The sequence below is a fragment of the Glycine max genome, chromosome 7 (assembly GCF_000004515.6).
Source record: "Glycine max cultivar Williams 82 chromosome 7, Glycine_max_v4.0, whole genome shotgun sequence".
NCBI lineage: Eukaryota > Viridiplantae > Streptophyta > Magnoliopsida > Fabales > Fabaceae > Glycine > Glycine max.
The window spans coordinates 33,063,792-33,076,185 of NC_038243.2; the positions used below are offsets into that span (position 1 = coordinate 33,063,792).

Consider the following 12,394-nt stretch of genomic DNA (forward strand, 5'->3'; position numbering starts at 1 on the left):
CAGCCTGAGCAAATTTCATTATAAATCATCTTTTTTTTATGCTATCTGGCCATGTTGTTGGTTCTGGCTGGTACCTCTTTGGCCTGCAGGTGAGTAAAAATGATATTTGAAGCTTCCATTTTCAAAAAATACAAAATATCTTCCTCACTAAATTTTATAATTTGCTTCAAGTTCTCATGTTGCATTAAAATGGAGGATAAATACCTTGCACAGTGCAAATTGAAAAAGCAGAAGAAATATTACTTGATTCACTTGAATGCTTTTGATTTTAATTTGGTTGTATATAATATGATAATATGTTACAAGAATCATCAGAAAAATAAACTATGATAGTAGTGTGTTCTCAGAAAAAATTTGATGCCATGAGGTGGACCTTGGAAAGTTTTAATATAAGCAGTTTAATCCTTCTAATTCTTTTGTAATATTGATCATGAAATTCAATTATCAGAATTGTTATGTTTCCCTGGATCTAGATGACCTATTCAATTAGAATCAGGAATTTGATTCTGTAAATGATGGGTAATATTAGATTATTAACTTTCTCTTTTTCAATCCTCTTCCTTCTTCCAGAGGGTTAATCAATGCTTGCGAAAGGCCTGCCAACATTCTAATATTACTGGATGCTCAGCATTTATTGATTGTGGCAGTGACCGTGCATCTGACCAGTCAAAACTGTGGAACAAAAATGTAAATGCCACTGCTTGTTTGGATTCCAGTTCCGGTGCTTTTCCATATGGGATCTATGTACATGTTGTACCACTTACTATAGAAACTAGGGTGGTCAAAAAATATGTATTTGCACTGTTTTGGGGCTTCCAGGTATGTGTTTCCTTCTTTTCTTTTTTGTTTCTTCAGTATCAATTGTGTACATCTATGAAGATTCAAATAAGCTTAATAATTAACATTCATATATATAGGGGCCACATATCAAGTGAGAGCATGAGATGAACTAATATCGACCTTTCAAGATTATTTCCTCTAATCTCTGACACTCTCATCTGATATATGTCAGTATGTGTGTGTCTATCTATGAAGCTACTACTATCTGTGTGTAAGATCGATATATGTGTGTCAGGATTAATTCCTCTAAGATTATCTGTCTAGATCTATTTGTGTGTGTTGAGATCTAAGAAGCTCAAACACTTTTAAATAGTTGTTTTTAAATTCAGGGAAATGTAAAGCACATTTCTATATCGAGTGATGCCAAAAATTTAGTTACATCAGATTTTGAGGGTAAACCATCTGAGTATATTTAAGAATTGATTGGTATTTTTTGTCCACTTGCTCAGTTTCTTATATGTTATACATGATGTAACTCCTTTTGCAGGTTGTTGTAACTTTTCAAAGGTCATGTTGCAGCAGATCTCTAACTTTGTGCAGCATAATAATAAGCTCATGTATATTTAATTAAAAATTATAATAAAGAAAGTGTAATTAGGAACTAGTTTTATTATTATTATATGACATTTACCTACAGAAGACCGTAGGTACAAGTAAATTGACTTTTACCTACAGTTAGAGATTATAGGTATAAATTAATATCTTTTACCTACATTTGAAATAGTAGGTGTTACCTATAGTGATAGTTAAATTTGACTGTAGGTAAAAATATATCCGTAGGTAAAGCCTATGGTGACAGACTATTAGTTGTCACTGTATACCCCCTCAAAGTTGACGCAAAAAACGTCTGTAGGACAAAGTCCTTTATACATCTACCTACGGATTTTGGACTTCTAGTGATAGATTTTGACTGTAGGTAAAAGTCATTTTCCTTGTAGTGAATATTTTTACTTCAGCAACACATGGGTATACAAACCAACTAAACCAAGACCTTGTAATTTCAGTCGGAGCCACACAGGTATCCGGATTAGCCAGGATCTTTACCACAGGTTCAGTCAAGTGGCTTTTCAACTGGATTAGTACAACCTGTTTAACCAAATTCAGTTCAGCGTAATTGGTTTCATTAATTGATTTTAGGTCAACCAAATTCGAATAAGCTATATTGGTTGAATTTGGTTCATCTAGTTCAGTTGAATTCAGGTAAGCCGAATTAGAACCAACTAGTTCGGAAAAAATTAGATCAGTTGATTTCTGTTCAATGATCTCAACCAAATTCAGCAAGCCAAATTTAAATCAGCTAAATTTGGTTCATCTTGACCAGTCAAAGTCAGTTCAGCCGAATTCAACTTGGGCAAGACTTTTTAGGTTGTTCAACTGGATGAGGTTCATGTAGGACCAACACTAGTTCTGTTGAGTTATGCTTAAGAGGAATAGAATTTGCATGCCCAACCGAATTTTCACTCAACAAGTGCCATATAACCCATTCTTTGCACTATCAAGTACATTAGCCATTGATTGCCTAGGGGGATAGGTATTGAATGAGTTATCAAATCAATATAACATGCAAAAATGGGCTGGTTGAATTGGCTAGAAGGCCATCCAGGGTAGTAGGACATATTGGTATGTCATATGCTATGTCGAATATGAGTGCTATCGATATGACTGCACATGCAAATAATTTTGAACCTGTTGGATATTCTACATGAGGCACAAAATGCATGTTGGCAAAACATATTGATGATGGTTTTGGGAAGTAGCCATGTTGTATTTCGTCACCAACCTCGGCTGATCAACATAGATTTCTACCTATGATCATATGTGAGAAACAACCCGAGACAATTGTCATGTAGAATATGGCTCAATTAGCAATGTCTTGAATGCTTGACCCAAATCATGAAAAAATATTTTGACATTCAACTGAAACAGCTAATCGAGTCGACAAATAGGAAACCGTATCTTGAGTGTGTTGAGATGATGAAGCCTTTGCTGAGGGGTGTTAGGGGATCAACAAGCATACCAAATTGCACCAGTAGAATAAAATGAAAAGTCCGAGTATCAATTTCACATGGACTTTTTCAATATTGGATAATTTCACAGATTTACTATGTAAGCTAACAAATATCACAAGAAAGTGGTAAGTACATAAATTTTACTTACTTCTTGCATTAAACAAACAATACATACTTCTTGCATTAAATAATTTCATACAAAATCTATGTAATTTTAATTAAATCAATTTTCACAATCGGAATTACTTTTACAATATATCGTGTCAATCAATTTAATAAAAAAATACTAGACGTACAAATAAATGGGAAGAATATGTTATTGTTGGATTTACACTCAATCATGATAGCAAAAAAATATAAAACACTAATAACGACAAGTAAATATTATATCCTTGAATTATATTTAATGCTATCATTGATTTATACTTAAAATATCTCAAGTAAATATTGCATCTGTAAATATCGTTATCACAAATTTATGAAAGGAAATTAAAAAACATGTATAAATTCCTAAAAGAAATCTTTAAAAGATTTTAAATAAATAAAAAAATAATAAGATTATTCATAAAAAATATTTCCTTAGTACTAATTTATGTTTGTGATGTTTGTGCAATGCACCTTGGAGACTGGAGAAACTTCACTTCGCCTTCAACTTTAATTTGTTCCCAAGTTAGAAAATGAGAGTTATATAAATAAAATATATAATAATGTTTCTCCTTTAATTTATTAGCATTACAAGAAACATGAAGTACAAAATTTATCCAAAAGGAAGTGAAACAAACCAATACATGATTAGATGACGTTAAAAGCCAATCGTAAAATACCATGATCAGGAAAACAACAAAGCAACATTTTTTTTTTTACGAAACAGAAAAAACAACTCAGCTCCTACAAACCAATCTATTGCAAACAAAAAAAGAACTTCAATTCCAAATAATCTAACAGTAATGGTGGCTCTCATACCACTCGTTGGACTTTTAGGGGATCCTTATAAAATATCAATATAACCACCAAAAAACACATTATGTTAGACTATCAAGAGGGATTATGAAAAATGCCTAGATCCATGATAAGCAGAGGAATTGGTGAGTCTAAGGAACTGTTGGTTTTGTGTTCTTCCTCAACTAAATCACCATTTTCCTTTTGGGACCTTAGATTTCTCGTCAAATGGGGATAAAAGAATACAATTTTTGATTTGGTATATTAGGGACCACAACCTTGCTTTAGGTTTTAACCTATTAGAGTTCCTATTATTCCCTAACGAGTCAAACTGGTTTTCGCTTATCAAGCCCATATTAATTTCTGATGATAGTCCAATAGACTCACCAAATTAAATCACTTATATTGAGCCCATAAATGTAAATAATTAATATAAATGATAAATGTAAATCACTTATATTGAGTTCATTATTGATTTTTGAATTGAACCAAACCAATTCATATTTTGTCAATTGAACAAAACCAATATCTTAGTATGGATGGATTATAACACGAATAACAATCTTTCTAGAAACTTAATTATCTTCAAAGGAACTTTACGAAGCAAAAGTTTTATGGAAGGATTTGTTTAATATGGAAATGAAAATATCTGCTAAATGGTACTAACAAATGTGTGACATATTTTCACTTGTAAATACTGAAACAAGATTTTTTTTCCCTCTGCAATTCAAGTACCTTAATATACTATATTGACAAGCCATTTCTGTTGGTGTTTTTTTTTTGGTGGAAGCTGGTATATAATTTATTACAGAGTATGCTTTTCGTATTCCATATCAATAAATTGTTGATCTGAATGTTTCCTATGCAGCTTCAACTGGAAAACAAGTATGATGTACATGATTTGCATTTTCTGTATATTTTTTACATATATTTTAATTGTTATCTTAATTGCTTCTAGTTATATTCACAAAATTCTATTGAACTCATAAACTTCTTCATAAGAGTTAAGACAATTTAAGTTGTAAACCAACAAGAAGCTTCATTTTATGAATTTGTTACAACGATGCACATTGATATGGCGATTTTTATGATACATAAACCTATTGCAGGGTCATAACTCATAAGTTTTGTGCTTGCACTTGAGTCAATGCACTTGATGCAATCTACCCCGCAAGGGCATTGGATAACAGTCTCTAAGTAGATTAGGCCAGTGATGCAAGAGAAAGCTTGATGGAAGCTTGCTTGTAGGGCTTCTATGGAGGCTGGATCTTTGAGCTTCAATGAGGACCCTTAATGGTGATTTTCCACCATGGAGATGCAGCGGAAGACAAAGGAGAAGAGGTATGAGGAGGCGCCATCCACTAGGGAATAAGCCATGGAAGAAGGAGCTTCACCACAAAGATGAGCCTTGGATAAGAAGCTTGGAGAGGATGCTTCAATGGAGGAAAAGAAAAAGGGAGAGAAAGAGAGAGAGGGGGGGGGGAGCACAAAATTGAAGGAAGAAAAAAGGGAGAGAAGTTGAACTTTGAGTTGTGTCTCACAAGACTCTCATTCATCAAAGTTCCTACAAGTGTTACACATGCTTCTATTTATAGACTAGGTAGCTTTCTTGAGAAAACTTCCTTGAGAAGCTTCTTTGAGAAAACTTCCTTGAGAAGCTAGAGCTTAGCTACACACACCCCTCTCATAACTAAGCTCACCTCCTTGAGAATCTTCCATAAGAAGATTCCTAAAGAAGCTAGAGCTTAGCTACACACACCTCTCTAATAACTAAGCTCACCTCCTTGAGATGAGAAGCTAGAGCTTAGCTACACACCTCCTATAATAGCTAAGCTCACCCCATGACAAAATACATGAAAATACCAAAAATTCCCTTCTACAAAGAATACTCAAAATGCCTCAAAATACAAGGCTAAAACCCTATACTACTAGAATCGCCAAAATACAAGGCCCAAATGAAGGAAAAACCTATTCTAATATTTACAAAGATAAGCGGGCTCATACTTAGCCCATGGGCTCGAAATCTATCCTAAGGCTCATGTGAACCCTAGGGCCTTCCCTTGGATCTCTGTCCCAATCTACTTGGAGTCTTCTATCTAATGCCCTTGCTGGGTAGGATTGCATCATTCCCTCCACCTTGGAAAGGATTTGACCTTAAATCTTGAGGTTCTTCATACTCTGGGCTCCTTCCCTCAACACCTCAAAAAAGAACAAAACATATGTATTAGTGGTGTTTGGTATGTTGAAGTAAGGTAAGGTCTGAAAACCCATTTCGTGGGCATCTTCCCATGAAGGAACATGGTTCCTCACAAACTCAATGAGTGGTGCTACAAGTATAGAAAAATCTGAGACAAACCATTTGTAAAAGTTTGTTAAGTCATGGAAGCCCCGAATTTTTCTTATACTTGGTGGAGTGGGCCACTCAGGAATGACCTTTATTCTCTTAGGATTCATGGGAACCCTTTGATCACTATTTGAAAAATTAAGAAAAGTAACACAATAAAACATACCTTTTTCTGTATTTTCATATTGATTATTCCTACATGTCATACCCTAATTTCGTCCGGGGATTATTACTTGATGATATGAAACCTTTGATTGGCCGCTTTGAGATACTTGGCACCCTTTGTTGCACAATATGTGAAGTCCCGAGACGTGCCAGAAATCAAAAGGAAGCAGGCTTATGCGATCCGTGAAATTCCGTAATGTGACGGAAATCGAAAGGAGGTGTTTTTGCGCAATCCATGAGTTTCCATAACTTCTTCGAAAGCTAAAAAAGAGTAAATACATAATCCGTAAGGATTCGTAACCTTGCGGAAGGAAAAAAATTATCATTACAAAATTCGTAAAGTTTCGTAACGTTACGGAAAAAGAATTACCAAAAAAAGTAAAAGAGGGGTGCATTTAGTAAAAAGGGGGGTACAAATAGCAGTTAGGCCCACTTGGGCCTTCCAGTTTCTTCCTCCAGAAGGAGGTTGCTTCTGGAGGAAGCAACCTTGCTCACCTGGGCGAGCTGGGTGGCAAGCTCCTCCCCTATTTTGCTATAAATAGGAGAAGGAGTGAAGAGGAAAGGGGTTCAGCCTTCTTGGCACTTCTGATTCTCTCAAAATTGCTGAGGAAAATTGTTTCCGTGAAGAAAATCCAAGCTAAGGCGCTTCCGTAACGATTCCGTAACGTTTCCGTGAGTAATTACGCGAAGATTTCCAATCGTTCTTCGACATTCATCGTTCGTTCTTCGTTTTCTTCAGTCTTCAACTGGTAAGTACCTCAAACCGAGCTTTTCAATTCATTCTATGTACCCGTGGTGGTCCCCATTTTGTTTCATGTATTTTTATTCTCATTTTCATTTACTTTCCGTACCCCCTTTTGACGTGTTTCAGTCATTTATTTAAGTCATTTCTCGCCTAATAAAAAAAAAAAATTTCCACCGATCATTTGATTTGTAATATCCGTTAATTTTAGTTAAAATGAATTCCGACCATTCGGTCGTGCCGTAACCACGTTGGAAATCAAAAAAGAGGTAAAATAATAATATAATAATCAAAATACCCTTTTAGTAAAATAAAGCGAAAGAATCAATCGGGCGTTTTCTCTTTGGGATTTCTCATTCTTAATCGAATTGACTAATAACTAAAGTGAAACTAAGGTTAAAATCAACTCGCCTAGTCAAGCTCGTCCACAAAAAAAAAGGGGTCACTTAATGGGGTTTGAAAGTTTATCATTTCAGTTTTCCTTATCAAGTAAATGGATCATTTTTAAGGTCCAACGCCTTAAAATGATCACCTTTCAAGTAAAAAGAATCACTTGATTCACCCTTAAAAAAGAACTACGTAGGTCTGATTTCCTCTTAGATGGAGGGTATGTAGGAGCAAAAGCCCCGCTTTTGTCGACCTCAAAAAATAAAAAGAAATAAAAGGTAAAATAACACAATTTCACAATTCTTAAAAATAGGCTGTTGTCCTTTGAGACAAACGTGAGAGGTGCTAATACCTTCCTCAAACGTAAATACAACTCCCGAACTTAGAATTTTCATTTTGACCGGTTTCCTTCGGTTTTTCCGACCATCTTTCCTCCTTTGGAAAGCGCACCCGTGAGCCTCGCCTTCGCTCGCCCGCAAAAGGACATGTTGCGACAGTTGGCGACTCCACTGGGGACCTTTTTGTGAGTTAGGCCTATTCTAAAGGAATTGTGGAATTATGAAACCTTGTGTGTGCATTTATTGAACTGTGTAAAATGTAAATAGTTGTTGTCTATTTTGCATTCTTTACACTGCATTCTAAGCACCCACGGGTTTAAGTAAAAAAGGGGCCCTATACCCGGGTTCATGGGAATTTAAGAAGTGGAGGTGAATCTATCATCATGCTAGGTCTCCGACTTGCTTGATAATAGTGAAACCTCGTCTAGAGCTTTCTCTCTTTATAATGTGTTGTCGCTAGTATTCCATGCCGCCACAATATTATTATCTTGAGTGATGATACCTCTAGAAAACAGCCGTGTAAGTTATGAATTGTTGGGGAGTAGTTATTAGAGACCCCTAGATATTGTCCTATAGGTTCCCAAATAGGGGCAAAGAGCAAACACGCTCCGTGCTATTCGTTCTCATGCATTTTTTGGTAAATAGCACTAGTTTATAGTTTTGCTAGTGATGTTTGGTTTCTTTAGAGTAATACGTAACCTTTTTAATACTACGTTGAGGCGCCATCATGCCCAAAACGTAGCATTAAAATTGGATCTCTGCGGTCCCGTATGTGTGAATTACCCCTTTGTGTTGTTTTCTTTCCGTTTCATGCATACTCATTGCATCATTCATGTCGGAGTCTTGATCCACCCCTTTTTTAGGTAAATGATGGGGACAAATCAAAACGGCAAAAGGTTTTATCAAGTCAAGGTTAAAAGTCTAGACGTCACCAGCCTCAAGGAATTGGGACGATTAATGGGACCTCTCCAAAGGCAAGCCTTCCGCAAAGTGTACAGGAAGATTCTAGATTTGACCGCAACGGAGGTATTTACGGAAGCTGTCGTATCCCTCGCCCAATACTATGACCAGCCGTTGAGGTGCTTCACGTTTGGGGACTTCCAAATAGTACCGATTATTGAAGAGTTTGAGGAAATACTAGGATGCCCTCTTGGGGGAAGAAAACCGTATCTTTTCTCCGGGTTTCTTCCCTCCTTGAACAAGATTGCAGCTGTGGTCGGGGATTCGGAAAAAGAGTTGGATCGCATGAAGCAAACTCGCAACGGCGTAGTAGGCCTGCCACGGAAATACTTGGAAGGCAAGGCAAGGGATATGGCGAGCCAAGATAAGTGGGGCCCGTTTGCGGATATATTAGCTTTGTTGATTTTTGGGGTTGTCCTCTTTCCGAACGTGGACGGTTTGGTGGACTTAGCCGCCATTGATGCTTTCCTCGCATATCACCATAGCAAGGAGAGTCCAGTGGTGGCTATCTTGGCAGATTTGTTTGACACCTTTGACCGGAGGTGTGAGGAAAACAGTGCATGGATTGTCTGTTGTTTACCCGCTCTCTGTGTGTGGTTGGTTTCACACCTATTCCAACAAGACACAAGACACCCGTGTCCGCTTCAAAGTTATCGCTCCTGCGCCGAAAAAGGAAGAGTTGATTGGGACCAACATTTGGCTGGGATAGGAGGCAGCGCAATCAATTGGTTTCCTCGATGGAAGGAAGGCAAGGAGGGAGTTCTTTTCTCGTGTGGGGACTACCCTAATGTTCCGTTGATAGGGACGAGGGGTTGTATTAACTATAATCCCGCAAAGTCTCAAGGTGATACAAAGAGTCCACAAGGCATGGAGAAGTCCGTTGAGGAAAGACAAGGAGCTTAGAGGCATTCGAAGTGGCGTCATCGGTGGTTATCATGGATGGCTAAGAGTTCACACGTGAGGGTTAGATTGGTTCTCCAAGTTGAAAGTTATCGATGAGGAGAACTTCGAAGCTTCGGAGGAAGATGAAGAGGTCCGAGCTCTAAAATTAGAGCTAGGGAAGGCAAGACTCGCCAAGGAGAAGTTCAAATCAGCCGCTACACACATCCGGAAAGAGTGCACCGAGTTACAAGAGGAAAACGCGGCCTCTGCAATAGCCCTTGAACAAGAAACCAAAAGGGCCCGCAAGGAGGAACATGGTCGAAAGAAGTTCCGAGGAGCATTGTGGGGTAGCAACAATGAGCTCAAGCTCCGAAGAGAGGAAAGAGACTGGTCACGGGTGCATGGCATGATCTTATGGCACCCGATCGGAACCAGCAGCAGAGTATGACTAAGCGTAAGCATGAGTCCATCAAAGAATATGCCCAAAGATGGAGAGATCTCATAGCCCAAGTCATCCCGCTCATGACGGAGAGGGAGATGATCACAATTATGGTAGATACGTTGCCCACGTTCTACTATGAAAAGCTGATAGGCTACATACCTGCTAACTTTGCGGATCTCGTCTTCGCCGGAGAAAGGATTGAATCCGGACTACGAAAAAGGCAAGTTCGAATATGCTTCCAATGTGGCCCCCAACAACAACAGAAGAGCCCCAGTAGTGGGCGCGAGGAAAAAGGAAGGAGATGCCCACGCGGTCACCATCGCCCCGACGTGGATGAAAGCACCCCAAAATATCCAAAGTTTATACCAGCCCAATCCCCCGAATTTTTCAATCCGAGCCGAGAGTTCCCTCCCGACTCAAGTAAAAGGACCGCCCGCGGCAGAGAGAACGCCGACCCAACGCACAGCTCCAGCCACGCCCCGGCCAGTCAACAATACAGCCCCCGACACGAGCTATAATAATGCATAGTGCCCACTCCCGAAAGATAACTTCTCTCCTATTCCCATGGCATACTCCGAGTTATGGCTTTCATTATTGGAGAATCATTTGGTGGTGGCCATACACGGAAGGGTCTTCCAGCGACCCTACCCCAGGTGGTATGACCCGGGTGCCAAATGTGAGTACCATAGTGGAGCTCCCAGACACAACATTGACTCCTGCCTCCCGTTCAGGTATAAGGTGCAACACCTAATTAGTGCCGGCTGGCTGTCGTTTCAAGAGGAAAGCCCAAATGTTAAAACTAATCTGCTAGCTAGTCATGGAGGGGCTAGCGTGAACGCCGTCGAAGAGGATGGGCCATCGCGGGCAAAGAGATTAGGAGAGGTGGCTACTTCTAGACGCTTCATCTACCAATCACTGCAAGCGGCGTGCATGGTCTCCTGTGGTGGAGACGAAAGGGACGAATGTTTGTTTCACCTCGGGGAGTCACACGACATGGAAACCTGTCCCGCGGTGGAAGAATTGCTTCAGTGGCTCATGGACTGGGGGCAGCTTGAAGTGTCCAAAGGAGGGAAGGAGGAACCACATATTTGCATGCAGTCGGAAGAAAAGAAGGTTCCTCTAACCCCCAAGGCCCTAGTAATATGTTTCACTAGGAAAGAGACCAGCTCCACACCCGTATACCCCCGGACGGCGCCCAAGCCGATGCCTTTTGCATATCAAAGCAATAAGGTCGTTTCGTGGAAGTATACCCCTCTCGCGTTCAGCGAAAGAGTTGCAACCGAAGTTGACTCCCTGTCAGCTAAGGTGACCAACATCACCGGCCTCAGTGGCGTGACCTGCAGTGGCCGGGTGTTCACTTTTCCCCGCTCGGCGGAGTTGCCCTCCAAGGGGAAAACGCCCATGGTCCAAGAGCCCACAGATGTAGCCACCCCCTCGAAAGAAGTAGATCCTCCGGTAGTAAGAGGGGTTGAAAAGAAAAAGGGTCTTCAAGGAAAAACAGTGACTTTGGAAGAGGCCCATGAGTTCCTCCGCCTCATCCAACAAAGCGAGTTTAAGGTAGTCGAGCAACTGAATAAAACTCCAGCAAGGATCTCTTTGCTTAAACTGCTCATAAACTTCGAGCCTCATCGTGCGTTGTTGATAAAGGTCCTTAACGATGCCCATGTAGCACATGATATCTCAGTGGAGGGTTTCGAAGGCATCGTTAATCATATAACTACCAACAATTATATCGCGTTTCCGGAAGAAGAGATTCCCGTTGAGGGGAGAGAACACAACAAGGCTCTACATGTGTCGATGAGATGTATGGACCATGTTGTCACAAAGGTACTTATCGACAATGCATCAAGTTTGAATGTGATGCCGAAGACCACTTTGGAAAAGCTTCCTTTTAGTGCGTCACGTTTAAAACCGAGCTCGATGGTGGTGCGAGCCTTTGATGGTACTCGGTGGGAAGTGATGGGGGAAATCGACATTCCCATTCAGATAGGCCCCCACACTTGCAATGTGGTGTTTCAAGTAATGGACATAAATCCCGCCTATAGCTGTCTCTTGGGGAGACCTTGGATTCATGCGCTGGGAGTGGTCCCTTCAACGCTTCACCTAAAATTGAAGTTCGCAGTGGGTGGACTTTTGGTGATAGTATCGGGTGAAGAGGATATGTTGGTGAGCTGCCCCTCCTCCACCCCATATGTAGAAACGGCGGAAGAATCATTGGAAACGGCTTTCCAATCCTTCGAGGTGGTGAGCTGCGCCTCTGTGGAACCAAGTCCGTTGCTACCTTCTCTCTCCAACGCGGCCATAATGGTGACACGTGTTATGCTCAGGAACGGATTTGAGCCCGGA

General features: G+C 39.9%; 1 long non-coding RNA gene across 1 annotated transcript; it reads left to right on the plus strand.

Annotated features, from left to right (window-relative positions):
• The first annotated feature begins 379 nt into the window (after positions 1-379).
• On the plus strand, positions 380-1,548 carry LOC106794252 (uncharacterized). The gene is made up of 2 exons (XR_001389242.2): positions 380-819; positions 1,328-1,548. It is a non-coding gene; the product is annotated as an uncharacterized lncRNA (long non-coding RNA).
• Positions 1,549-12,394: the final 10,846 nt, after the last annotated feature.